A 27872-nucleotide genomic window follows, 5' to 3' on the forward strand; every position below is an offset into this window, starting at 1 on the left:
TACTTTTTTTTTTCCTGGGTTGCCTGGTTTTTCTAGATTGGCTGGGTACATCCCTAGCAAGGATGTTCTGTCCTGTCCCATTGGACCGTTTTTTCCCTCTTCATTTCACTTCTCTGGGTTTCTGATTGCCCCTTAGATGCTGAAATTCCCTCATTGCACTCAAGGTTCTCAGTAAAACAGAAGCCTATGTACTGGGCCAAAGGTGTAGCTAGGCTAGAACATGGTTCAAGTCATAGTGCTACAAAACCAACATTTGAATAGCCAATGCTAGGTGTTTCAGTTTTCCCTTACTATTTGTTATGTTAATATTATATGTTAATTTTAATGTTACTTGATTGTAAACCTATATTAAAAAAAACAAGCAAACATTGACAGGTTTAAAAGTCATGATGTAAAACTCCACCGACTTTTAAATTATTTTACCTTTTTACTAACAAAGTCCTATACTAACAAGTGTCACACTGTCAGTGAGAATTACTTAGAAGACAGAGGAATATTGCCACAGGCCATATTTGAGTCCGCTCTTATTTACTCTCCTACCAAAGGTTTTCCAGGGCAGCCTGCTACTTCCACTTTGAGGTCTTTACAAAGTGGGTAATTGACCGTTGTTCACCAAGCCAGAAGCATGTATCTGCAGTGCCATGAGGCAGGAGGATGATCCAGGATCACACAGCTGTCTTCTTAGATAAATCTGACCCACTCAGCCCTCTCTGGAGGTATGTTTCATGCTGACTCATGAGCAACAGGAAGGTATGACCCATTAAGCAGCTTCCATGTTTTGAAGTAAAATTGCTCTCCTCAGATAACACCTATGTATTTGTGCTGTTACTGCTATCCCCTTGTCAGTGATAAAACCACAGACTGTTAGAGCTGAGAAATTGAGGAAAATCTTTATTCTTTTTATTTAACATGTTGTTGTTGTTGTTGTTGTTGTTGTTGTTGTTAAATCTACATCATTAGCTAACAATAAAAAGCAAAAACACATTAGTAAAAAGCTCACCCTCAACTCTCCTAGTGGCCCAGGCCTATGATCTCTGGTTTCTAGAACTGCTGAGGTGAGGGAGGAGGCTAGAGAGCTCTCAAGGCCATCCTGTGGGCCACAGAGTTCATACAAAGACCACTTAGGCAACGTATGGGACTTTGCCTCAGAATTAAAAAGGAGAAGGAGGCTAAGGATGTAGCTCAGGAGTGTGGCCTTGCCCCATTCACAAGACCTTGGCTTTAATCCTCAGCACCACAAAACCGCAATGACAATATCAGTTCTTATTTTAAAATATCTGTGATGTTAACAGTGCTTTTTAACTCTTTTTTTTTTGAGTTCAGATGATAAGTTTCTATACACAAATTATATCTCTACATAAAATTGACTCAAGTGGTAAACCCAGCAGCCGTAATCTAGACAAGATTTAGGCATGCTAAATCACAGGAAGTACTGTGAAGATGAGATAAGGCCTGCTAAACATCTGACATTAGGTGCTCAATAAATGCTAGACATCATAGTGCAGTTTATTCCCATTGTGGAGGTGTGGCGACCTAAAAAGTATTAAGTTTGATAGTAATGCTTCAAATGCACGAATTACCTATTTATTAACATAGCATTTATCAAACATTGGAATAATTCCTATACGTGTAGCAGCCTTCTGCTGGCCCATCCATCAGTTTTAGGCCTTACCCCAATGAAACAAGACCAAGAGTTTCACTAAGCTAAGGAATCTAAGCTTCAGCTCTGACTGGAAGGAACTTCCCACAAGCAGAGTAGAAATCTATATTCTTGAGATGCAAACTGCTGCCTTGACTCGAAGGCACTCTTTTTGCTACAGCATGCTTTAGAATTATTTTTACACTTATTTATTGTGAGTGTAAGTGTGGAAGTTAAAGGATAACCCATGGAGTCATTCTTTCCACCGTGTGGGTTCCAGGACTTGAACTGTGGGTCATCATGGTTAGAAGTAATGGCCCTTACTTCTGAGCTACCTTGTTAGCCACGTGCTATAACTTCATCCCATCTTACCTCCGGAAGCCGCCAGTGTCTACAGTTATTAAGAATTCTCTGCCCTGAAAGAAGACCCTCGCCGCATGCAACTAGGTGTATTAGATTTCCCGGGTTCGGAATTGTTAGGAATCCATCTTTCCTTATAAATTACCCAGTCTGTAGTATCCCATGATGGCAATGTTAAACGAGCAAAGACATGAAGCATTTTCTTGGCACCCTCTTCCTCCCATGTCCAGCCTTTAAAACAAGTCTCAGGCTGTAGCCCTCTATACCCTTCAGATCCTCTCTGAATGGACTCAGGTAGCTCTGTGTTACTTCATCTTTAAGGCTATGAGTCTCAGATCATTAGTGCATCTGGAAGTTCCACTCTTTTTTTTTTTTTTTTTTTTGGTTCTTTTTTTTCCGGAGCTGGGGACCGAACCCAGGGCCTTGCGCTTCCTAGGCAAGCGCTCTACCACTGAGCTAAATCCCCAACCCCTGGAAGTTCCACTCTTAACGCAACTGCCTGCGTGTCATTAATAGCTCACTGTATTATAAGCATCTCAAGCATGACATATCTCAAATTCTTAATTCCATCTATCCAAACTTCATTGTTTCCGAGTCTTAAGTTCAAGTGTTGGTGCCACCGTTTCCCTAGTTCCTTGAGCCAAAAGCCAGGAGTCATATTTACTTCTTCTTCCTTTTATTTCCTTTAGATTTATCAAAAAGATCATAATGTGTCCACTTCCAGATTTTTTCGCATAGCTTGCCTTTCTACCATCATCCATGTTACCACAGCGCCTGTGTGTGTCTCTCACACAGGTGCCTGTGTGGCCTTGTACTGGCCTCTCTGCTTCCATGCTCCTTACATCACAATTGTGCCGGATCCAGAATGGCCATTTAAAAATAGAGCCCCAGTTGTACATGAAGCTCCCCAGTAGTTTTCTGTAGTAGAAACAGAATTCATATTCAGGTAAAACTGTCCAGTAAGAACTATGAGAGATCCACCCATGCCCGCCTTCCACTTAGCCTGACCTCTCCAATGACCAGTGCTCTTCTGCCTAGTGGCCTTCATGTTCTCAAGCCCACCAGAGCTAAACCCTTTGAGCCTTTGCACTTTCTTCTTTTAAATTTCTTTTATTATATCTTTGTATCTTATTTTATGCCTGGCTGTCCTGGAACTGGCTGTTTGGACAAGCCTGGCCTCAAACTCACAAAGGTCCAGGAGCCACTTCTCTCTCCATCACGTGGAAGGCTGGGGGACATTCACAGGTCATCCGGCTTGGAAGCAAGTGCCTTTACCTGAGGAGTCATCTCAGCAGCCCTCACTCTGTTTTCTCTGCAGAAATCCCTATGTCCTGATTGTCACACTGGACTCTTGTGACCCATCACTCAGGTAGTGCTGCTGTGTTTGCTTGTGCACTGAGTGGCCAAGGCAGAGAGGCTGGAGTTAACCATGCTAAGCCATCATTCAAGGATGCCTGAAGCAAAGAGAGCATCTCATTCTACAGACTGACTGACTAAAGGCCAAACCATGTGGCCAGGAACTATGTCCTGAAAGAGAGGTTCCCCTTTCTAACCTGTCATGGGAAACTCATGGTACCTACATGACTATATACTTCCTAAGAACCGGTTGGATCTAGTGCAACCTTTATTTTATTTAGAAACTAAGGTTAGGAGGTGAAACAGCTAACCCTTGTTGAAACTCTACCTCCTCTCATCATCTGGTCTCTTGACAAGAATATGTTAGAAATAACTTTTAATTCTACTTGATATAAGATATTTGTAGTAAATTTTTAAAAAGCTCTATAAAGAACCAACTATAGTTGTAAAGCTTATGGAATGAGCTGCAACTAACTATGAATTGGCCTACCCACATGCCATTGCAGTGATAAATAAGTGATAAGTAATGCCTTCATAAAGGCAATATGAAACTCTGTAAAATCTGTCATATATTTCTTTTGAGTCTCCATACATCTAAGCATACAGACCTTGTCCTTCTATGGACCTGTCTTAGGGTTTTACTGCCATGAACAGACACCGTGACCAGTGCAAGTCTTATAAAGGACAGCATTTAATTGGGGCTGGCTTACAGATTCAGAGGTTCAGTCCATCATCATCAAAGTGGGAGCATAGCAGCATCCAGGCAGGCATGGTGCAGGAGGAGCTGAATTCTACATCTTAAGCTGAAGGCTGCTAGGAGAATATCAGGCAACTAGAATGAGGGTCTTAAAGCCCACGCCCACAGAGACACACCTACTCCAACAGGGCCACACCTAACAGTGCCACTCCCTGGACTGGGCATATACACAAACCATAACAGGATCTCTGTGCATGCTGGCTCATGGCCTACCGAGACAGTTACCCATATAAACCTCTAAGGTGAAAAACATATTAACTTAATGAGTCTCACTTTGTGATTGGAATTGTCAGCTTGGGGAATCAAAATGTATAGATCCCGTCCTTGCTTGTTTTTTCTCCCTCATTGTTGGAAATAATAAACTATCCAAGAGGAGCAAAAGGACTGAGTCAGTGTCTTGATAACATGGTCTCGGGAAACCATTACTTAAGATCCTACATAAACAACAGTGTAATACCTAGCCCTACTGGGAAGCAGAAATGCTACCTACTTTTTCAACTCTGTCACCATTTACATCGTAAAGCCATTGTTCTCAGTCTTCCTAATGCTCCAACCCTTTAATCCAGTTCCTCATGTTGGCGACCCCCAATCATAAAATTAATTTATTGCTACTTGGCACTGTAATTTTTGCTGCTGGTATAAATCATAATGTAAATATCCGATATGCAGGATATCTGATATGTGACCCCCAAAGGAGTCGCAATCCACTGTGGAAACTCAGCCGCTGCTTTGAGAAATGGTGTTAGAAATGCTCATGTAGCATTCATGATGTACCAGGCCCCGCCCTAAACACTGGCATGTCAGTCATTCCATCCCTCCGGTAACCCCATCGAATATAGGTGCTACTGTTCCTACTGTTTCAAACATGGAGAAATAGAGACACAGTGTCTTAGTCCATTAAGACTTCCGTATCAAAACACTCTAGACTGGGTGGCTTGAAAATGACACCGACTGGTTCCCCACGATTTTAGGAGAAGTCATCTGAGGTTAACATAGATCCAGTATCTGGTGAAGGTCCAACTCCTAATTCTATCTATTCAATATGTCTTCTCATCACAGAAGTAGCAAGAAGTTCTCCGAGGTCTTTTTACAAGGCACCAATCCCACTCGTGAGGGTTCCACCTTTGTGCTAGTGACTTCTCACCCCTCCGACAGGATGTCCGAGAGAAACCACCTGAGGTCAGGCTCCATCTCCTAAAAGTTCTGTAATCTCCCCAACTGCAGCACCAGCTGAGACCAACACAGGAACTAGCAGGGGCATTTCATCTTCAAATCATAACAACCCTCATGGCCTGACCACTTGTCAAACGTGCCACCTCCTAATACTACCACAGGTGAACCAGAGGGGATGCTAACATTTGGCTCACAGCACGCAGAGAAGCAAGGTGTAATTGCTCAGTCATAAATCAGTGAAAGCAAAACTAGAATTCAAAACGAGTTCTTAATCTATACTTTAGGACACTGGGACAGTGCTTCTTAACATCCTCAAGTGAACAGGTAGTTGAACTCATGCTGACCACTGCTGTAACAGTGACCATTTGAACATACGCAAGCAGATGGAACTGAGTGTATAGCTAAGTGGTTGAGCACTCGCCCTGACATCCCCAAGGCTCTGGGTTCAAACCTAAGAACATCAAAAAGCATGAAATTGGAAATACTGAGCAAAAGTCACAATAGGACCAGAAATGTGAACACCTTTTAACAAAATGTCAAAACCACAGAGCCCCTGTCTGGTTATTGAATGTTCCATGATTCCAGAATTAACAGTATACTGAGCAACAGAGATGCGGGGAGGGAGGGTCTTTCCATTTAACTCAGGAAACCATGTAGTACTGTGTGAGTTAAGTCCTAGAACTCAGCTGTTGCACGACCTCCCCAAACTTCACTTTAAGCTAAACGGCTGACAGATCCACCTGAATAACCTCTCTGCCATAGGCTTTACAGCCTATCAGATGCTTCCCCTCCATGGCCTCTTAAAAACAGTCATAAAATGGTAAGTCCTCTAAGTCCTTTCCATCTCTAGCTTTGAGTGGTTTTCTGCCCTAACCTGAGAGCTTGAAAAGCAGAAACCTGAACTTTTAAAATTCATCAATTTTTACTGCTCCAGAATTTACCATGTAGAGCAGCTTCACAGCTTCCTGGATTGGCGTGCCTTCAAATTACAGTCATGTTAGGCTTGGCACATAAAGTTCAAATAACAGCCTGCTGGCTCAGCACTCGGGGCCACATATTTTGAAGAAGGAATGATAGAGGGCCTTCGCCCTCCAGATACCTGGCCAGCCCATCTAGCATCACTTTGGCAAAGTTAAAGTATATATAAAGCGGGGGGGGGGGGGGGGGCGAGAATAGGACAAGGCCTGAGCATCTAGATGGACGCTGCAGGAGAGGAATGATGGCTCAGAAAAGGCTGTCACCAAGTCAACTTCAAGGACAGGCCTGCAGAAACTATGGCCTTCACAGACACCCTGCCTCAGTTCTTCTACTTGACCCAGGTTTAAGTCAGAGGCCCCTTCACCAGGATAAGGCTCTCTTACTCTGCCTCCAAAGGCCAATAGACAACTGCCCGCTGACTGAGAAAGGAGCACCCTGGGTAAAGTAAGAGCTCATCTGCCCATCTTCCTAGGATCAGTGTCTTGTTCAGAGCTAACAAGAGCAGGAAGAACCAGGCACAGTGGTGCATGCCTATAGTTCTAGCTACGGCAGGCGGGAAAGATCACTTCAGCCCAGAGGTTTGAGACCAATCTAGGCATCAGGGCAGCTGATGCCTTCTCTACATAAACAAACAAAGGTGAAAAGCAAGCTGGGCATGTAGTATATTCCTACATAAAACAAAACAGCAAATGCCCTGCTAATGAAAGAACCAAACATTCACCTAGGCAGACATCAAGAGAACCTCCCTCTGAGCTAGGATTCAAACACAGGTCCTAGCCCCTGACTCCGCTAATATGCCAGAGCAGTTTGCTACAACAACAGGTTAAATTCAGTGTGCTCTCTCTCTCTCTCTCTCTCTCTCTCTCTCTCTCTCTCTCTCTCTCTCTCTCTCCCCCCCTCCCTCCCTCCCTCCCTTCCTCACTCTCTCCCTCTCCCCGTCTCTCTCCTTACCTGTCTACTGTCTCTGTCTCTCTCTATCTCTGTGTGTGCACGCCTGTATGTGTATGTATGTGTGTAGAAATAAAAGTACGCCCTTATGGATGTGATAGATTTGCCCATTCACTTACTGAGAAGGACACCCTCACAGAGGACAGAATATGACCTCTGAGTCCACACCCTTTGAGACACATGCCCCTCAATACCTCATCAGAATAGGTTAGTGAGGGCCTTCACCTAAGCAGAAAACTAATTCCTTGTGACTCAGTCCTCACAGCGTGTCTGGCCATTGCTGATGTGGGGGAGAAACAGTTCTTTCAGCTTAGGAAGAACACTGACTGCAGCCAAACAAGACATGCAGAGACATAACCTGAGGCAACTCCACCGCCAACAGTAGCGTGGAGGGAACAGTAGGAAGCATCACTAACTGGAGCCCAGCTCTTAAGAGAGTCCTTGAGACAGTGGGTTGGAGCCAAGGAGTAGAATCACAAACAGCTGGAGTGGGAACCTCAGCCCAGGGCTGCTGGGCTGCTGCAGGGGGGCTGTGAGGGAAGGCAGCACACAGCTGCATTCCTGAGACATTTGCATTTCCAGAAAGCAGTAGGAAATACAGGAGAAAAAACACTGTAGGGCTCAGGGAACTTTGGTTCCCATTCTCACTGGCTACATGCCTCCTGCTCCTCCCCAGGGCCCTCATTCTGTGTGAGCACTTTAAGCTGGAAATGGTGTGCTGGGGCTGAGACCTGAATAAGGAACATTGGCAATTATCAGTGGATGAGGAAATGTGTATGCAGACCACGGCAGTAACAATGCTACCAAATAGCAATGAAACGTCTGCCCGCCCTCCTTCCAAGTGGAACTATATATTACTATATATTAAAGTTATCCGAGGACTGAATTCTTTTTAAAGATTTACCTCTGTGTGTGTGTGTGTGTGTGTGTGTGTGTGTGTGTGTGTGTGTGAGAGAGAGAGAGAGAGACAGAGAGACAGAGAGAGAGAGACAGAGAGGGGCAGACAGAAAGAGTGTGTGTGTGCGTGTGAGAGACAGAGACAGAGACATAGACAGAGACACAGAGAAACGGAGAGAGACAGAGTGTGTGTGTGTGTGTGTGTGTGTGTGTGTGTGTGTGTGTGTGTGTGAGAGAGAGAGAGAGAGAGAGAGAGAGAGGCAAACAGACAGAGAGAAAGAGTGTGTGTGTGTTGGCAGGTGTACACACGGAGACCACAGGACAGTTTTTGGGGAGTCAGTTCTTCCCATTATTATTATTGTTGTTTTAATATTGTTATTCCTTCATTATTATTAATTACTATTATTATTTTGAGGCAAAGTCTTTTGTGATGTCTCTGTGCCGATTGGCCAGCTTCAGGGTGAATCTCCTGTCTCCATCACAGAGTGCTGGGTTCACAGATATGTGCTACCCAAGTCCAGCTTTTTATGTAGGTTCTAAAACTGAAACTCGGGCCATGGCATGTACTTTTACCCACTGACCCATGTTCCCAGCCCCTTGAATAGTTTTTTATTGATACAGTGCCTGACTTATAAATGCAAATCAGGACAGCTGTGGTAGCATTTTGTTTTATTTTGTTTTACCTTGTTTTGATGCTGGGAACTGAAGCCCAGGGCCTAACACATACCAACTGTCTGTCTAGCTCCAGCCTCTGCATTGTTATAAGTTCATATAAGTTATATATACGTTCATAGCACCAGAAACAAGGTGAATTATTGTAAAATTTAGTATTGGGAAGGATTTGAAGAACTCCACTCCTACAATACCTATGACATTTTGAGACAATCCCCTTCCTTGAAGAAAAACTGAATAAGGGATTAGAGCCCTAAAAATGACCATACCCTTGACATAGTGGTAGTTACTAAAGTTTAGAGTAAACAATTTAAATATATTCTGCAAGTGATTTATGCCAATGTTATTTATAAGAGCTCAAACAGGAAGAAGGTCAGGTAAAGCCCCTGAGCAGAGAAAACAAAGAACATTTGGACAGCCTCAGGGAGAAAGTATTCAATGACGGATACATGGTGCACATGAGTATACCTTTTAATACTGTAAACAGGAAGACGTAGGAGGAAGTGCTAATGAAAGGAACTTCCAACTGGAAAAGCACAAAGGGGGAAGAGGCCTGACTTTGGACAGAAGGAGATGGGGCTCCATCTGGGAGGATGACTGGCAGGATCAACATAGGTGAGGGTGTTTGTTTAAACACAAACTACTACTCAAAAACTTACAGAAGCCTAAGCATGTCTGCACTCCTATCCCTACCAAATTATGTAAGGATTTTCATGTGCAGGAGGCACAGTGAGATACCTCAAGGTAAAGGCACTCGCTGCCAAGCCTGAGGGCCTGAGTTCAAATCCTAGGACTCACGAAGTACAAGAACTGACCTCAGCACGTTTTTCTCTGACTTCCACAGGTGTGCTTCCTTCCATGGGTGGCATTCGTGTACACACAACCATGTGCATGCATGTACACACACACACTCACAGCATATCATTTTCCCCCTTTTGCAAAGGGATAGATCTTGCATGCTTGCAGGAGATAAAGTGGAAGGCAGGGAGCGAGAGACTTAAGTGGAGGAGGAGCGTAACTGGATTTCTTTGCTCTTCTAGATCAAGACAATCCAGACATCTCTAATAACAGGAAACTGGTACACTGGCAGTTTACAAGGAGCAGGTTCTGGACAGGGAATGGTTAGAATGGTCCTAGTTGTCCAGGGGAATTAATGTAATAAAGTCAAGTCTCTGGAAAAAATTTTTAAATTGGATATGTGTAGCCACCCCTCAAGAAAAAGCCCATGTGTTATCCGTAGGGGAATAGGCAGGTAGGTCTGATAGAGTAAAATATGTAGAAGTACTTTGCTGAGAAGAAAATGCTTTCTAATGCTTGCTCTTAAGATGATGACGGTGTTATGGTTACCAATACCCCCACCCCCTCAAAGGCTCATATGTGCAAAGCATGGTCCCCAGTGAAGCACTGTCCAGAGGGGAGGCTCTGGGGAAATAATTGGATCATGATGGCTCTGAGAGTTCGTTGATGGGTTCATAATTGGATAGACTGTGGTAGGAACTCGGGAGATGGGATCTAGTTGAAAGGATTAGGTCCTTGGGGACCATAGGCTGTCTTCAGTCCCTAATTCTGGGTTTCATTCTGGGTTTCTGCTTTCCAGGAAACCCTGAGGCCATGAGCTCCGGTCTGCCACACAATCTCTTCCTCATGTGCTACCTCCTGACAAACAAGAGCTCAGGGTCAGTGGATTTAAACCCCAAAAACATCCACCAAAACAATTATATCTTTCTTTAGGTCATTTTTCACAGACATGTTGTCACAGCACGAAAAGGTGACGAACACACTATAGTGTCACTACATGAGACTGCAAAGTTAGCCATGGTGTTCTTAGACAATATACTCAAATTGAGAGAGACCAGGTCTTTTGGGTTCAGACTCCATTTTGGAGAACATGACCTAAGGTTGAACTCAAGTTAATTAACAGGTCAGCGGTACCTAGTGCCAGTTTCCAGATTACCCCCCAACAAGACCTGTGACTTGCACCAGTTTCCAGGTTACCCCCAACAAATCTGCACCTCCAGGTTACAAGCCTGCCCCTGGCACTTCACTTCCTAACAACCACCAATCAGGAGGAAAGCAGAAGTTAAGTTTATGGTTTGGCTCCCAGCAGCAGCCAATTATGATAAAGGCCATAATGGCCTCTCAATCATGTGTGTACCAGGCTAGATACCTACTTCTAGCCTCTATAAATGCTTGCTTGAAGCTGGGCTTGCTCCTCCTCATTCTCCTGCGTCAGAGACAGTGGTGTGGCCCAAGCACTACCTTAAATAAAGAGACCCCAATGCGATTGCATTGGAATCGACCCCTTGGCGGTCCTTTTGGGGTTCACAAATGTTTCTTGGCACAACAAAATCAAGAGATGGTTTTATACTTTTTTTTGAGACAGGTTCTCATGTACCCCAGACTTTTTCCAAACTCATTATGTAGCCAAGGATAGCCTTACTCTCCTGATTTTCTGTCTTCACCTTCTAAGCTACACCTGGTTCGTGTGGTGCAAGGATCAAGCCCAGGACCTTGAACATGTTAGGCAAGCCTTCTTCCTTTCAGTACCACGGACCAAGCACTTTGCCACTGTGCATTAGCCCATCCCTTCTCTCTTCATTTTTTGAGACTGAGTTTGTGATGTTGCCCATGCTGACCTCAGATTCCTAGGCCCAAGTAATCTTGCCTCAGCCCAAGCCTGGCTCATTTCACAAATTCTTATACTTCTAAACTTAAAAAAATCAACAATAAGATAATCTTTCCTCTAATTAAAGCTGTACCAAGTTTCTTGACCATTTACTTAATCAGATTCTTTTTGGCAAAATTTTGGTGATACTTAATTCAGACATACTTTTCAGTCAGGTTGTCAATTAGTAAAATGTTCTAAAAACACCAAGTCAATTATGATTTGTGCAATGATTTTATAGTCTGAATATTTAAAATCATATGGCCACTAACACTCATTCACTCAGTGTACACACACAGACACACACACACACACACACAGACACACACACACACACACACACACTGGTAAAGTAAAAGCAATAAGACATTCTTTACAAGGGTCCAGAACATGAAGGTTTTAGGACTTAAATAACTTTTTCTGATCATTTCAATGCGCAAATCCCATCTTTCGAAGAACAGCATTTCGTCTTTTGGCTGAGCCTTGCCATTTGGTTGCACAAAGGCTTCTAAATGACTCCTGCTGCATGCATGCTCTTACACGCACATACACGTTACTCGAGTGTTTAGCTTCTAGAGCCAAGAGTCAGCTTCTACTTCGTGCCTCGGGCGTATCAGGTTTCAACTTACACTGTCTGAGTTTTGTACACATACTTCTGTACCGTATTAAAGCCGACGCTTTCCACTGAGTTTCTTCTCCCCACCACCGAGTCTCAGATGCGTTCTCCAGCTGTTGTTAAACACCACTGCAGCACTAGGCGCAGATGTCAATGTGCATAGAACTGTATTTCTAGTTCCCAAAAAGTAGCATCTCTACCAAATACCAGGAGATCTGTTCAGTGGAGGTGGTTTTTGTCTTTATCTTTTTTGATGACCTCAATTTATGGCATTTGTCCTGGGCCTATGTTTTGTGTTGCGTTTACAAAGGCACACGTACACACTGAGCCTAGTGTTTTTAGCCACTTCTCCAGCTTCAAGTTTGCAAGACTTTGTGCTAATGGGGAGACAGACAGAGTTACAGCTCCGAACATTCCCTGCCCCTGATCCAGAACATGTGTTATCATCTCACACACTGTAAATTGATTCCAAATCCCTGCCAACAGGGCATAGGCTGCATTCCAAACAGCCAACGCTCTGGGACAGTGAATAGTAAAATAGAAATGGAGCGTGCCTTCCCTTTATTCATGAGGAAGTCTGAGTATGTTCAGCCTACATCCCATTTTCTTATGGTTTTCCCCAGCAAATACCTTGGAAGATAAGGGACTAGCTTAAAAACCAGTCCTTCCCTAACGTCTAATGGCTGCTGCCTGTTCCAAGCTCTTGGTGAAGGATGGTTATCAAGAAACAGGGCGGGATGCAGGGACCATTTAAAATAATAAAGGGACTCTCAATCAACTGGTGAGAGACATAAACAGTCTGACCCTGCTCTCCCAGGAGTAGAAGTCTAGGGTTTTGAAAGCAGTGTAAACAGTTGCAAAGTCTCTGCCATTACCTACAAACGAACTCCTAGCACAGATGACAGATAAAACAGGCAAGTGTTCTCAAGTTCCGGACCGGTCCAGATTCTCAACCTGAGTTTACAGTTAGTTGATCCCTGGCTAAGTCTGTACATCAACAAACATGGGAAAACTTGACTTCCGTTTTTGCGACCACTGAGGCCTGTAAATGGAAAAAGAAAAAGGTCATTAATTAGTCTCTGGCCCTGGGAATGTCTTGGAGATAACAAGGAAGGTGACCAAGTCTCTTCTAAAGTCCCCAGCCTCACAAGTGTCTGAGCAGCCCTGACTTGGCTACTGTGATTACCCTTCTGCATCCCAACCAACAGTCACCTGACAAAGTCTACACTGTCTCTTTGTGTGTTGAACATTTAGCCTCTTCATTTAAAAAATTAATTAACATTGTAAATATTCAAAAAGAATTTTGAATACTATTTATTGTATACAACATGTTACAAAATATGTAGACATTATGCAATGGCTACATTGATCTAATTAACATAGTCCCATGCTTGTTTCTTATGGTTAGAAGATTTTAAGACCTACCCTTGGAATTTCTTAAGAATATATTTGAGGCACTTGATCCAACACTTCCTCATTAGATCCTACAAAACAGACGCATATATACATGTGGAGCTAGGGTGGTAATTAATAATTCTCAATGCTAATGCCAGAGGGTGAATTGCCAAAGCTTTATAGAAATATTTTCAAATTAAATCTCATTCCATATGTAAGAGAGCTCAAGAGACTGTGGCTTGGTCTTGTTTGCCCCCACTTTATTAGCTAGGGACAGCTAGTAAATATATATAAACTAGCTGGCTGCACCCTGGCCCAAACCATTTTGAAGTGGATCATTGATCCCCTGGCCTTCAGGAGGCCTGACAACCAGCACTAACTCACAATCCACCAACAGAGTGACAGACCCCAAGCCTCAAGGTACTTACCCACAAAATGGAAAGTTAGGATTTTAATGTCTGTTTCTACACAGATTGCTTTGATTTTTGCTAATTTCAATCCTTTAGGGAATGAAAAAAATTATCAGAAAATGAAAATATATACACATATATATTGTATATATATGGTCATAAGCAACCTTATGTAGTTTTTAAAAGGTGTCATATCAAAGTCAGGGAGGCAATACATAAGATTATAAAATATAAGAGAACAATTAATTCTGTTTAATAGATGTTTTCATATCCTAAAGAGTCAACATTGTATAACACTAAAGATGGATCCTCCTTAAGTGACAGGACATAAGTCTATCAAATGAAAGTCCCACTTGAGAAATGTCCTCTTCCATTCGGACCACAGCAGACACTGTGCCCAGCATTTGCCAAGAACGCCACTGACTAGAAGCAGGTCTATTTCTGGACCTGCGTGAGTCCCAAGCCAGGATGTTGAATTCTCTGAAGGAAGGAAGGAAGTCTGATGTAGCTGTGAGGAGGAGCATTGAACAGCCTTCCATGGGAAGTAGAGGTGATCATCCCTGTAGGAGAAGGTGACTGAGGCGGTGGAAGTAGGAAGAAGAGTCAGGCACGAGTTTCAGCGGTGAGGCAAAGGCAGGCTTCAATAACAAGACGGCATGTGAGCAAATGTTACCCCACAGCTCTCTGGGGCCAGAACAGTCTCAGCTGAGACCTTGAAACAGGAGGGTGCTGCGTGAGGCCAATGTGACTGGGGCTGTGTAAGGGAGACACTGGAGATGAGGTCAGACAGGAACAGGTGCAGGGGTGTCAGCACCCTGAGCACAGCAGATGCTCTGACCTTTACTCTGCGATCATTTAAGCAGTCACAACAGGGTTTTAGCAGGGTGACATGGTCTGATGTACACTCGATAAGGCTCCGTCTGGCTGCCGTGCTGCTGTTGAAGGCAGGTAGGCAACAGCACGATGCACTCGCAGTCCAGTGAGGAGGCCCGTGGTGCAATCCAGACTAGAAGTTGTAGTGGCTTGTGCCAGCCATTAGCAGTGGAGGGGCTGAGAGGCAGCCAGGCTCCAAATGTTATCTAAAAGGAGATAAAAGATTTTCCAACAGTATAAGTGCAGCGAGATGGCTTGGAGGGTAAAAGAGCTTGCCACGAAAGCCTGATGAACTAAGTTCAATACCAGGAACTCACGTAAAAGGGGAACCAGAGGATGGATTGCATACTTGTGTTCTGATCCCTGCGAAGTACTGTGGCTTACGCACAACACACACATACCATACACAGAAACACACATCATACACACACAATAGTAAACAGCAATTAAAAAAGAAAGCTCTAAAAAATGGCAAGAGAACAAAAAGCCTGGCATATGAAAGGTGGGGAAGCTAAGACTGACTCTAAAGTTGGCAGCCTGGGCAGCCAAGAGGATGGAGTGACCCTTGGGCATAAAATCAGCTGTTTGACTATAGGGTTTGTTTGTTTGTTTGTTTAAATGGCCCATTTGGCCAAATGCCCATTCTGCCACTCCAATGCATCTCCGCTTTTCCGCTTTCCAGACGAGCTTGCTCTTCTGTGCTTCCCCTGTCCTCCCTGCCTCCAGTCACCCTTCTCCCCTTCTTCCTCGGCCTATTTGAAGTTTGTCCATCGCTTCTGTTCCAACTGCTCCAGAAAGCCCATCCTGAATATATCCACAGGAAAATAATTGTGATTTTTTTTATCTTTAAAGATTTGTCTATAACAGTTTCTGATTTGCTTATTTTCATAAAGTGATATTCAATGTTGGTTTTGTTTTCTCAGTCATTCTTTTCATTAAGGTTCTATATTCAACTTTTTATTCTTGACAGAGAGACAGAGAGGTACATGTGTGTTATATGTTCATATGTGTGTGTGTGTGTGTGTGTGTACACCTGTGATTCTGGGTGTACTTGCAGGTGTGTGTTCGTGTGCATGATGGTGTGTATGTGTGCTACATGTTCAAGTGTGTGTGTACTTGTACATGAGAAATGTGAGTGTGCACACATGTCAAAGCCAGAAGTTGACATTAGATGTCTTCCTCAATCACTCACCCCTTTACTTTATTCTGAGACAGGGTCTCTCACTAGAGCATACTGATTCAGCCAGGCTGACTGGCCAGCAAATTCAGCCATCTTCTGTCTGTCTCTGTCTCCCAGGGCTGAAGTTACAGATGCACACAGACATTCTCAGCTTTCACTGGCTGCTAGGGATCTGAACTCGGATCCTCACTTTGCATAGCAAGTACTCTACTGACTACAGCAACCCCCCCCCCCCAACGACAAACTCCTAACTCTTCACCTCTTCCTCTGCACCAGGAACTTCACAGAAGGCTAGCCCTGCCTGATTAAGACTTTCCCAGGGTCACATGCCAGGCTCTCCTGTGTTCAAGCCTTGCTTCTCTGACAGTTCCCTTCCTCTGTCACCACTGGAAACTACCTAGATCATTAGCATCCGAGCATCCTCCTAAACAATGACAGCATTTCACAACTGCCATGGTTGACTGCTTAGGCAAGCATTTCCTTTGCTCTGTGTTGTGCTGTCCCCTGTGCCTAAGGACTTGTGCAGACATTTCAAGGCCTGCTGATGAACACCCAGCTACAAATCTCTCAACTCCCTGGATTCAAGAATGCCAGCTTACCCTTTGCCATGCCACAACACAAAGGACATCTGAAATTGTGTCATCTCCCTTGCAAGGGCCTGCTGGGGTTAGATAATTTTTCTAAGAGAGAAAAAGGTATTGAACACTGAGAAGGCAACTTATAAAGGAAGCATTAAAATGGGGAGAAGTTTTCAGTTCAGAGGGTGAGTTCATGACCATCACAGTAGGAGCATGGCCGCAAGCAAGCAGACATGGTGCTAGAGTAGTAGCTGAGAATTTATATCTGTTCCACACTTTTCAGGTAGAGAGAGAGACAGAGATAGAGACTGGGCTTGGCATGGACCTTAGAAATCTCAATACCTAACCCCAGTGACACTCCCCGGTGACCTCCTCCAACAAGGCCACACCTTCAAACCCTTCCCAAACAGTTCCACAAGCTGGGGATCAAGCATTCACACATGCAAGCCTGTAAGCACCATTCTCATTCAAACCACACAGACCCTCAATTTCCAACCGTGTTTCTCTTCTCTGCTATGTTATCTCTCTGTGTCTCTTAGCTGATCAAATGGCTCCATGGATCTGGCCTCAAACTCTTTTTCTGACTCCAAATTCTCTTGATCTTACAGCTAACACAATGGCTTTTCCTGGGAAAGGTCGGCCCCTCAAATTCAGAATGCTCAGAATTGTTTCAATAACTTCTCCTTCCAGCTACTGGATTCTCTTATTTCTCCTATTTGGGTTTCTTGAACAATGTTCAAGCCCAAAGTAGAAACCTGATGGTTTTCAACTCTTTCTATTTTCTTAATCCTAATAACAAGACTGAATTTTCTCTTCAGTGTTTGGCCATTCTCTTTCCACTCACAGAATAGCTAATGGGAACCTCCAACATCCCTTTTTACAGTCTGCCCTGATGCTGGTACCATAGATCCCTCTAAAATATAGATTGATCATCCATGCTTTAAAACTTTGAGTGTATCCCTGGTACCTCAGAGTAAAGTCTGAAGTTGCAGCAGAGCCCCTAAGGCTTTCCACACAGATTCTGAAACTACACTATTCCTAGTCGTCTTTGCAGTCACCTCAAACACCAGGAACGAACCGTCTTTCCTAAAAACCCACTGAACCTGCCAATTCCATGTTTTTGCTGTGCTGATCTGTCTGTGTGCAATAACGTGTCCATTTCTTTCTGATACATGGTTACTCATAATACAAATCAATCACAATGTAAACACAACCATATGGTACATTAAGCTTCCCTAAACTATATATTCTAGAACAGCATAGTGATGAAGCTAGTTATGTCAGTGTAGACTTCATAATTGCACAAGTGGTGAGCACCACGAGGCCCAGTATCTTACCTGGTAAAAGCTTCTGCAGGCCTCTGAAGAAGTCAATATCTTTCTAAGGCAGATTTGACTATCTACTCGTCTGTACTGCCCTAGGCAGAGTTCACTACCCTCTCATCTATGTGTCCTTCAAGTAGAGTTAATTACTTTTTGCTTCCTTCCCTTCCTCGTGTCTTTTTCTAATTTTTTATTTGTTTTATTTTTTATTTTTTGGTGCTGGGGATAGAAACTAGGGTTTTGCTTATGTCAGGCAAATGTGCTACCACTGAGCTGTAGGGACCCCCAAGTACAGGGGTCATGTAGTGAGAGCACATGAGTGTCAGTAACCCATAAGGTGGTCCTGGTGTTGGCCTTACTTTTGAGAGAGGGCCTGAGCATCAGTAAGTAGTAAGATAGTCCTGATGTTGGCCTTACTCATGAGATCCTTGAACTCCAGATGGATATTTTGGGCAACATTTCTGAACAAACAGGCAAACCGGTCACCTAATAGGATATGCAAGAATCACTCAGAAATGTAAAATTGAATTTGCTCTGTAAAAAGTAGCTTAAAGGTTCCCACCTTTAACCATTGTGCCGTACTGTCTGAACCATGAAGACCCAGGGAAGAACTTTGACTTCGTCAGGACAGATTTTCAAGATGAGACTAGATAAAGCTAAGGTGACAGAGGGATAGATGATAAAAGTGGGAACTCAGAGGACAGAAGTGAAGCCAGCAGCTGCACCAGAACCTATGTTCTCACACTGGTGTGTCTAATCCAGAGCCTCTTCTGGGAAACCCTCGGTGAGTTTTGTTTTAAGTAGTTTATAGACGCAACTACCAGATTTCAAAGCTAAAGTGATATAAATAACTTGGGGTGGGTTGACCGAAAACCCATGAGAACTCCCACAGCAACTGTGTGGGCGAAGGCGTCTCTTCACAGCAGAACGGAAATCACTTAGTGGAACAGAAGTGCAGGATCAACCTAACCACAGTCCTGAGAGGGTAAGAGACCCAGAGGAGCAGAGAACTGGTGGTGACAACTGGTAACGCCACACACACACACACACACACACACACACACACACACACACACACACGCACACACACACAATCTGGATCCGCTCATTGTCAATACTAAAGTGAAGTTGTTGACTAAAGGGATCCTAAGCACACCGTTCTTTGAATAAGACATATAAAAGGTAGGAAGGAATCTCTAGGAGCATAAGATATTTTGAAATAACAACATCAAAAAATGCGCTCTAACCACCAATGGTCTACCTGCAAATGGTAAATATTTTTATATTGTCTCTATACTGAAGATCTAAGATAAGACCTATCCTATGTTAAGTACATGGTCTACTATTGAGCTATACTTTCAGATACATATATCTACATATTATACATACATAGTATATGCATAAATCATTATATATACATTAAACGTGTGCATGCATGTGTGTATGTGCAGATGAGTGCATATGCCCAAAGAGGTCAGAAGAGGGTGTGAGATCCCCTGGAGCTGGAGTCACAGCTGGTTGTGAGACACTCTATGTGGGCGCTGGGAACTCAACTCAGGTCCTCTCGTGAGAACAGTACTCAGTCTTAACTGAGTCATGTCTGAAGTCCCATCATATTTTTTTCTTGAGGCACAGTGTTATGTAACCTAGGCTGACCTTAAACTCACAAGATACAGGCCTCAGCCTTCCAAGTTGCTAGGATTACAAAAAGTTACACACACACAGTCACACACAGAAAAAGAGAGAGAGACAGACAGACAGACAGACACACATATAAATCATGAAAGACAAGCTACAGCTACCATATTACCAAGTGTTAAGTGATGGCATTTGTAGAAAATTTCTTATTTCAAAGCACCTAAAATATAATATCCCCCTGCTTTTGTAAATCTCCGGCACTATTCTTGGTTTCCCTAAAAAGCAAAGAGCTCCTAGGAGGAGAAATAGAGATTGTAGAACTTGGGTTTTCTCTCTCAGGACAGAGCGAGGGGACGAAGCCCAGGCCCTTGGGTGTGCTAAGCGGCCATTCCACAACCGAGTGGCACTCTGAGCTCTAGAAGACAGGTTTCAGCCTGGAAGTGAGGAGCAGAGTCACAGGCACATACTGGTGATCAATAACTATCCCTTGACTACCTCCACACAGAACTTCATTCAAGGCTGGGGTGAAACATAACCACACTGTTTGCCAGGTGAGACAAAGGTCTCCCACCTCACTTAGCAGCAAAAGCACTGTGCTTCAGTGTCTAGTCACTGAGACCCAGAGAACTCTTCCCTAGCCAGGTTCAGTCACACATACCCACAGCTCCAGGTACTCAGAAGACTGACCCAGGCAGACAGATGGTTTGAGCACAGGAAGCTCAAAATTAGTTTGGGCAATACCTTGACGTTTCATCTCAAACAACATAAAACAAAAATGAAAACCAGGAAAACAGCCCAACTGAGAGTAGAGAGGGCCAGAAGCAACCATAACCCAAAGGTTGCCTCCAACCTCCTCTGCAAGTTCATGAATCCCAATATATCTGCTCGCTGCTCCAACAACTTAGAACATGACACAAACACATATGTTTTGAGGTTTTTTTTTAAGATTTGTTTATTTTATGTATATGAGTATACTGTAGCTGTCTTCAGACACACCAGAAGAGGGTGTCAGATCTCATTACATGTGGTTGTGGGGATTTGAACTCAGGACCTCTGGAAGAGCAGTCAGTGCTCTCAACCGCTGAGCCATCTCTCCAGCCCATGTTCTGAGCTTTAACAATACTTTAACATACAGTCTTGTACTATTCATCAGGCTAGCCTTGAACTCACAGTAATCACCCTAGAGCTTTGATAAGGTATGAGCCAGCACACAGACACATAAACTTTTAATTAATTCTTTGAAAATTTCATACAATGTATTTGAATCATAATTACCCCCACAACTCCTCTTAGATCCACCCCTGACCCTACCCACCCAACTATATATCTTCTTCCTTTTTTAAACAAACAACTCCAATTTATGCAACCCACATACTCTAGGGGTGCACTCGTCCACTGGAGCATGACCTACCAAGGGCCTCACCTTTAAAAAACAATCTCTCTCTCTCTCTGTCTCTCTCTATCTCTCTGTCTCTGTCTCTGTCTCTCTCTGTCTCTCTCTCTCTGTCTCTCTCTCTCTCTCTCTCTCTCTCTCTCTCTCTCTCTCCTCTTTTCTAGCAGCCTCCAACTGCCAGTAGCTCCTCAAGTAGGGGTGGGACCTGTGCCCATCTCACCTCTCTATATTGGAAGTTTGTCTGGCTTGAGTTTGGCCAGCCTGGTGCACACTGTCACAACACTGGGAGAAGGCGTGTTCAATTGCCCTGCTGTGTCTGCAAAACAGTGTCTCAGCTTCTTCAGTCTCTCCACCCACCATGCCACAATGATCCCTAAGCCTTGGGAGGTTCAAGTGTGAGATGCATAATTTTTTAAAAGAAAGATTTTTATATCGTTATATCATGTATTTCCCTCAAAAAGTACAGTCTCTCGTTCTGCCTTAAAATGGGAATGTTGACATGTGTTGCAGCATAGATGATCCGAATGCTAACTTAACCAGTTCCAAAGAACAAACATTACGTGATGCCATTTATGGAAGGAACTTAGTTAATTCACAGATAGAGAAAGTAGAAAGGTCATTACCAGCAGCTGCAGAGAGCTAATGGCTAGCTTCTCTTAATTTTAATGTTTGTATTTTATGTTATTATTTTGTGTGTGTGAGGGTTTTGCTTACATGTATGTATGAGTATTACGTGTGTGTCGGGTGCCCACAGAGGTCAGAAGAGGGCACTGGATCTAATGGAACTGGAGTTAAGACTGTTACGGTAGCTGTGAACTACCATGTGGGTAGTAGGAACTTGAATCCCTGTCCTTTGGAAGAGCAGCAACTGCTATTTAGTGCTAAGCCACCATTCCAGGCCCTGCGAGCTATTTTTATTTTTGTTTTTTTTTGTTTTTTTTTTTTTTTTGGTTCTTTTTTTCGGAGCTGGGGACCGAACCCAGGGCCTTGTGCTTGCTAGGCAAGCGCTCTACCACTGAGCTAAATCCCCAACCCCTGCGAGCTATTTTTAATGAGCACAAAAGTTTCAGCTGGAGAAGATGAAAATGTTCCTGAAGATTGGATGGTGCCAATGTTTGCAAAACTATGACTATACCTGATGCCACGGAGCTGCACCCGATAGGATGGTCATTGTGCATCTTTCACCAGCAGTGAAAGTTTAAAAAAGTGTCAAGTCTCGGCCGATGACAGTTCTCATACTGGCGCAACGTACTTGTTTTAACATGACGGTCATCTATGCCTTGTTTTGCGAACGGGGCACGACTCACGCCATTGCATTGGCTCTTAGTAACTATCTTTTAAATAGCAGCTGGCAGCTTGACAGTGACTTTCTCATGTTCTACTGTCAGTGCACAAGCTACCAGCTGCAGGTAGAGAGGGACCCTTTATTTTTATGATTAGTCTTGAACGTGAATTAAGTTCTTGATAAAATAGCTTCTTGGAAGACTCCGTTTTAGTGTTGCTTTCCCCCCTCCTGCTCTCCTCCCCTTCCTCATAAACAGGACATGGAAGGTTTTCAGTCCCACCCACCCTTTCTTTCAAGTCCTAGCTTCAAAGTTGAGTAGAAGGCTCAGGCACCTTGTGACCACCAAAGCACGCATTCCTGACGAGGAACGTTTCTCTTCCCGTTCTAACCTAGGCAATGTTCTATCAAACAGAACATTGTATCCTGCCTCAAAATCAGGTCTATGGTACAAACTGGACATTTCCTTTCGTTCTTTCCCCTTGTATGGTTGCTTCTCGGGGGAGGGTGGGCGAGTGACGAGGACGCTTCTGAAGCCCGAGTTCCTCTTTCGGCCTTTGTGGCTTTTACTTCCACTGTCATCAGAAATCCCCAAGTGCTGCTAATGCTTTCTCCTCTTCCTCTCCTCGGCCTGCTTTTGTTTTTCCTCAACACTGCTGGGTTCTTCCCCATCTCCTGCTCAGGCTGCTTTCTCTGTGAGTCTTGTTTCCCACAGGGTGCTGACAGGCAGTCTCTGTACCATACAACTCTACTCTCTACTCACCACCCTGGGTCGGTAGCGCCAATGCAACTGCACAGTGCAGACCTTGAGCAAGGGGTCAGGTCTACCCTCTAGCTGGTGCTGCCTGTTCACTGCCACCTCTAGCTTCTCAAGGAAAAGTTCATGGGAACAACTTTAGCTCCCACTGAGGCTCTGAGCCACAGCCCATGCATTGAGTAAGTTGCCTCTGAAGACTAAACTTTCCGTGGGGCCTTTACAACTGCAATCATGTAGGGCATGGTGGTGCAGACTTGTAATCTCTGTCCCCCGGAGCTGGAAGGAGGCAGGATTGCTGTAGGTTCCAGGCCAGCCTGTGCTACGGAGCAAGTATCCAGCTGGAGATACATAATAAGAACCCACCTCCAAAAACCAAAGAAACAAAACAAGCTAGAGAATCGGTTCACCCTTTCAGAGAGGCTCTGCTCTTGCAGATCAGAGTTCGGTTCCCAGTACCTAATGCTGGACGGCTCACAACCAGCAGCAGCTTCAACTCCAGGACATCTAATGTCCTCTTCCAGCATGCCAGGGCTCCTTGTGTTCACATATTTCCCACCCCCATACACATAATTAAAAAGAAATAATGTTAAAAGTAATCCACTATCATCAACAAATTCAGGCAATGAGCTAGGAGTGGAGGCCTTGCCTACCACGAACCAGGCCCTGGGTTCCATGCTTAGCACCAGAAACATCTAAATAAATAAATAAATAAATAAATAAATAAATAAATAAATAAGCAGATCCGATCTTCCACCAGCTTCTCATGCTACCTCGAGTGACTGTTGAGGTGACTCTGCCCTTTGTACTTAGAATCATTTCTTCAGCTTTTCACTCTGGAGCTCTGGTGTGACAAAACCTCACTCACAGTGTACACAGTGGCTTAGTCAAGAAAAATGGAACTTTATTTCTACCTTTCATACAGAAACAATATCCTTGCCATCAGTCAAAGAACATAAGCTTGTTCGATGGTCTCCCTCTTCATTTTTCCCACAGTATGGTACAGCTCTGGGGACTTACCCGATGACATCAAGGAACGTGGTGTGGTGTATAATCCTCTGTCTAATCACAGAGTCACTTGCTAGGAAGATGTCCACACAGGTTTAGCAGCTCTTGGATGCTTTGGGGTCAATTCTGGGTCATGGGAATCCCTGCCATCAACACTCTCTACAGTACCCGTCCTGGCACTCTGGCCTTGTAGCACTTGTCTGGGAATAGGGAAGTAACTTGCCTTTTGACAAGCAGTGCACGGCAGTTTATCTTAAACTCTTAGTATCCCGTTTTCCTCTTTCCTCATCTAGCCTCGGGGTTTCAAACAGCAAGGGAGTCATCTTTCTGGTCAGGGACTAGTGCTTTGACTAGTATAATCTTGTCAACTTGACCCTCCTGGAAAGAAGGAACAACTTCTTCCTTCTGTCTGGAAGCACTGCTTCCACCAGACTGGCCTATGGTCACGTCTCTGCAATATTGTCTTGATTTATGATTGATGTGGGAGGGTTCAACCCCCTATGGGCGGTTCCATCCCTAGGCAGGTGCTGCTGGGTTGTATAAGAAAGCAGGCTGAGCATGCGCAGGAGGAGAAAGTGACCAAGCAGCCTTCCTCCTTTGGTGGTTTCTACCTCAGTTCCTGCCTTGACTTCCCTTGAGAGACTTTATATTTTCTTTTTCAGCCATGGCATTTGTCACAATAGAGAAAACTATGCTGACTGAGCCCTCTCCTTGTCTCTGTTTTTAAGATTCATTTTTAAAATTGTATGTGTATAGATGTTGTCCTACATATCTACATGTATGCCATATGCATGCAGTGCCCAGAGAGTGCAAAAGAGAGCACTGGATCCTCAGGAGCAGGAGGTACAGATGGTTTCAGTTGCCATTTAGGTGCTGGGAACCAAACCTGTGCTCTTACTGACTGAGTCCTTTCCTCAGCCCCTCCCCATTGTTTTCAAGCCCCGCAGCTGCCTCTAATGGACATCGACTGCCCTCTCTAAAGCTGACTGGAGAACAAGTCCAGACATCTCTGCTTTCCTCAACACTGGGTATAGGGCCACACTTGAACACTGAGAGAGGGGATCAACTGCAGGCCATGCAGTCAATGGGAGTTTTTGAACACAAGGGTGAATGTGATATTACAAGTGACCTTGAGGCATCTGACTAAGGAAAAATCCCCCTTCTGACCAACATAATTACCCAGTCTTTATAGAAATCTGTACATATAAGCCGCTGTATTTCTCTAGGACTAGGTAAAGAGTTACAACAACTGCTTTCTAGAAAAAAATTAGCATTTAACTTTACAGATTATAATTCTCCAACTGAAAGCAAATAAGTAAGCAAGGGAGGGAGGGAGAGGGGGGAGAGAAAAGAAAAAAACAAGAAAAAAGAAAAAGAATCCTCACATGCATTGAATCTTCAACAAGGCTTGAGTCTAGGGCTTGCTTTCCAATTTTTATGACCAAGAAAGTGAAGCAGAAGTAATTACCAACATTAGCAAGAAACACAAAACTTAGTTTTAGTTTGGGTTTAGTTTGGTCTGGATTTTGTTGAGTGGGTCTACAATCACCTGTTTCCGTTCTATTACTGCCAACTCTGTCTTTCTAGCCAACTTTTAATGATGCCCAGGACTATGGCTCTGACAGCCCTTGGCTTCTCATTCACCAGTTGACTCCCAGCTCTCCTCACAAGCTGTTTCTCCAGCTGCTCTGAAAAGAAATTTGCTTTGGAAATAGATATGAATGTATATTTGTATGTGAACTTAGCTCGTATAAGCTTCACATGCACTGTTTGGACCCATCACAGAACCAAAAGTGGTAGCTTTTTTTTTTTTTTTAATAAGAAGGATTTAAAAATAGTAGCAACAACTGACATTTACTTAGTGATGAGTACTATGCCAAGGACTTCTTCAAGAGGAACTCCCTGGTAGATCTTTGGAAATGTGCAAAAGATACCTGTTGTAGGTTGGGAGAACACCTCTCATTTTGCATGTGTTATGTGAGTACATCAGTACCTGGCTTAACTTTCAGTGCTGCCTGCTGAGAAGCGGACTCAAATAAACAAACCAACCAAAGAGAGGCCCACCAACTGGACCAATGGAAAAGAGAGGAGTTGTGAGTTCTCTCTCTGTCTCTGTCTCTCTGTCTCTCTCTGTCTCTGTCTCTCTGTCTCTCTCTCTGTCTGTCTCTGTCTCTCTCTGTCTCTGTCTCTCTGTCTCTCTGTCTCTCTCTGTCTCTCTCTCTCTCTGACTCTGTTTCTCTGTCTCTCTCTGTCTCTCTGTCTGTCTCTCTGTGTCTCTGTCTCTGTCTGTCTCTGTCTCTGTCTCTCTGTCTCTCTCTGTCTGTCTCTCTGTCTGTCTCTCTGTGTCTCTGTCTCTGTCTGTCTCTGTCTCTGTCTCTCTCTCTCTCTCTCTGTGTGTGTGTGTGTATCACAATCAAATTTTGCAGGTGATAAAAATTGTCCTGTAACCATTATAGTCTCTTTCTGTCTCTTTCTGTCTGGGAGAGAGAAAGTGGGACCTTGGAAATGTTGGCTTTCAGCAGAAATTCTCAGGGAAAAGAGAAAGGAGAAAAGTCAGTAGAGGAACACTTTTCTAGTAGACACAAGGCTCTGCACTCAACCTCCAGCATCACCAAGGACAGACAGACAAATAAAACAAAAGCCTTGCACACTAAAGAAAATGCCCTCACAAAACAATCGTAAAACAGAGACAAGTGACTTTTACATTTTTTCTTATTATTTTCCTTCCAAAACTTAAATGACACTTTTATTCAACTGTACTAAAGTTAACACCATCGTCAAAATTACTCCAAGCCAGAACTGCATGATCTGCAATCATCACCTACCTGACCCCCATCGCAGTAAGTCTTTGCCATGATAGGAAATGTCCCGTCTTTCTGCACCTCCTCCCTGCCCTGCTCTAAGCTCTCATCACTTCTTACCCAGATTATTACAGTCCATGCAACTGCCGTCCTCTGTCCTCTCCCGTCCCTGTCCCCAGCAACTCCACCCCCGAGGCTTCCTATAACGTTTATCTTCAATATCCCTCGAAGGTCACTTTATTAAAGGGCCGGTACCAAGGTAGACATTATTGGTAAGCAGTTGGCACCTCTGTAGTCATCAAAAGTGTACTCTTGTAGGGGGCTGCGGGACTCTGGGCCCACCCTTGTCCTCTCACTCAGTTCTGGCAGTGGGGTAAGTGACATTGCTCTGTCATGTGATCCTACCGTGATGTGTTGCCCTCCCACAGGAACAAAGTTAATAGGTCAATCCTTCGCAGACCTCTCCCTGTCCTCCCCTTCCCCCCATGCCCCATTCTATTCCCCAAAGACAGGTTTCATATAGCTGGCCTGATCTCCCCAAAGTAGCTATGCTGCTGAAGATGACCTTGATCTTTTGGTCTTCCTGTGCCCATGACCCTGGAGCTGATATTTCAGGCTTATACCATCATGCCCAGCTTTTTTTTTTTCTTTTTGTAATAGGAACTGAACATAGGTCTTCATATATGCAAAGAAGCCAAGCACTTTACCAATCAAATCCCCAGTCCCAAACCATGGACTTTGTCTTATATCCAATGACCCAAACCTATTAAAGTTCCCACCCGTTTTAAGATCCACCACTCTAGTCCTCCCTTGGGCATGGGGCTCTGACTTTTTCTGCCACAGCCAGTTTTGTTTTTTTTCCCATGAGAGTCTTCTCACATGCTCATCCCATGTCTTTGTTAGGTTTCTAGCTAAATGCCCCCAACTGCCACTCCAAGCCACAGTCCTCAGATAAACCTTTCTAGTTCCCTGCATTTGGTGCCATGGCACCTGTTACAATCACTTCTTAGGGTATTTGTTCAATGTCCTCCAGAGTAAACCATGCTCTTTTTTTTTTTTTTTTTTTTTTTTGGTTCTTTTTTTCGGAGCTGGGGACCGAACCCAGGGCCTTGCGCTTCCTAGGCAAGCGCTCTACCACTGAGCTAAATCCCCAACCCCGTAAACCATGCTCTTAATG

The 27872-nt window shown here is 44.0% G+C and overlaps 1 long non-coding RNA gene across 6 annotated transcripts in view; it reads left to right on the plus strand.

Annotated features, from left to right (window-relative positions):
- The window catches only part of LOC134485933 (uncharacterized), a 31662-nt gene that overhangs the window by 1000 nt on the left and 2790 nt on the right, over positions 1-27872 (plus strand). For 3 of the 6 annotated variants that reach the window (XR_010064348.1, XR_010064346.1, XR_010064350.1), the window contains exon 2: positions 546-27853. This is a non-coding gene — a long non-coding RNA (uncharacterized LOC134485933). Of the gene's footprint in view, positions 1-545; positions 27854-27872 lie in introns of those variants that run through there. The other 3 variants (XR_010064349.1, XR_010064347.1, XR_010064351.1) reach the window with 2 other exon arrangements.

The sequence above is a fragment of the Rattus norvegicus genome, chromosome 2 (genome assembly GCF_036323735.1).
Source record: "Rattus norvegicus strain BN/NHsdMcwi chromosome 2, GRCr8, whole genome shotgun sequence".
Classification (NCBI taxonomy): Eukaryota; Metazoa; Chordata; class Mammalia; order Rodentia; family Muridae; genus Rattus; species Rattus norvegicus.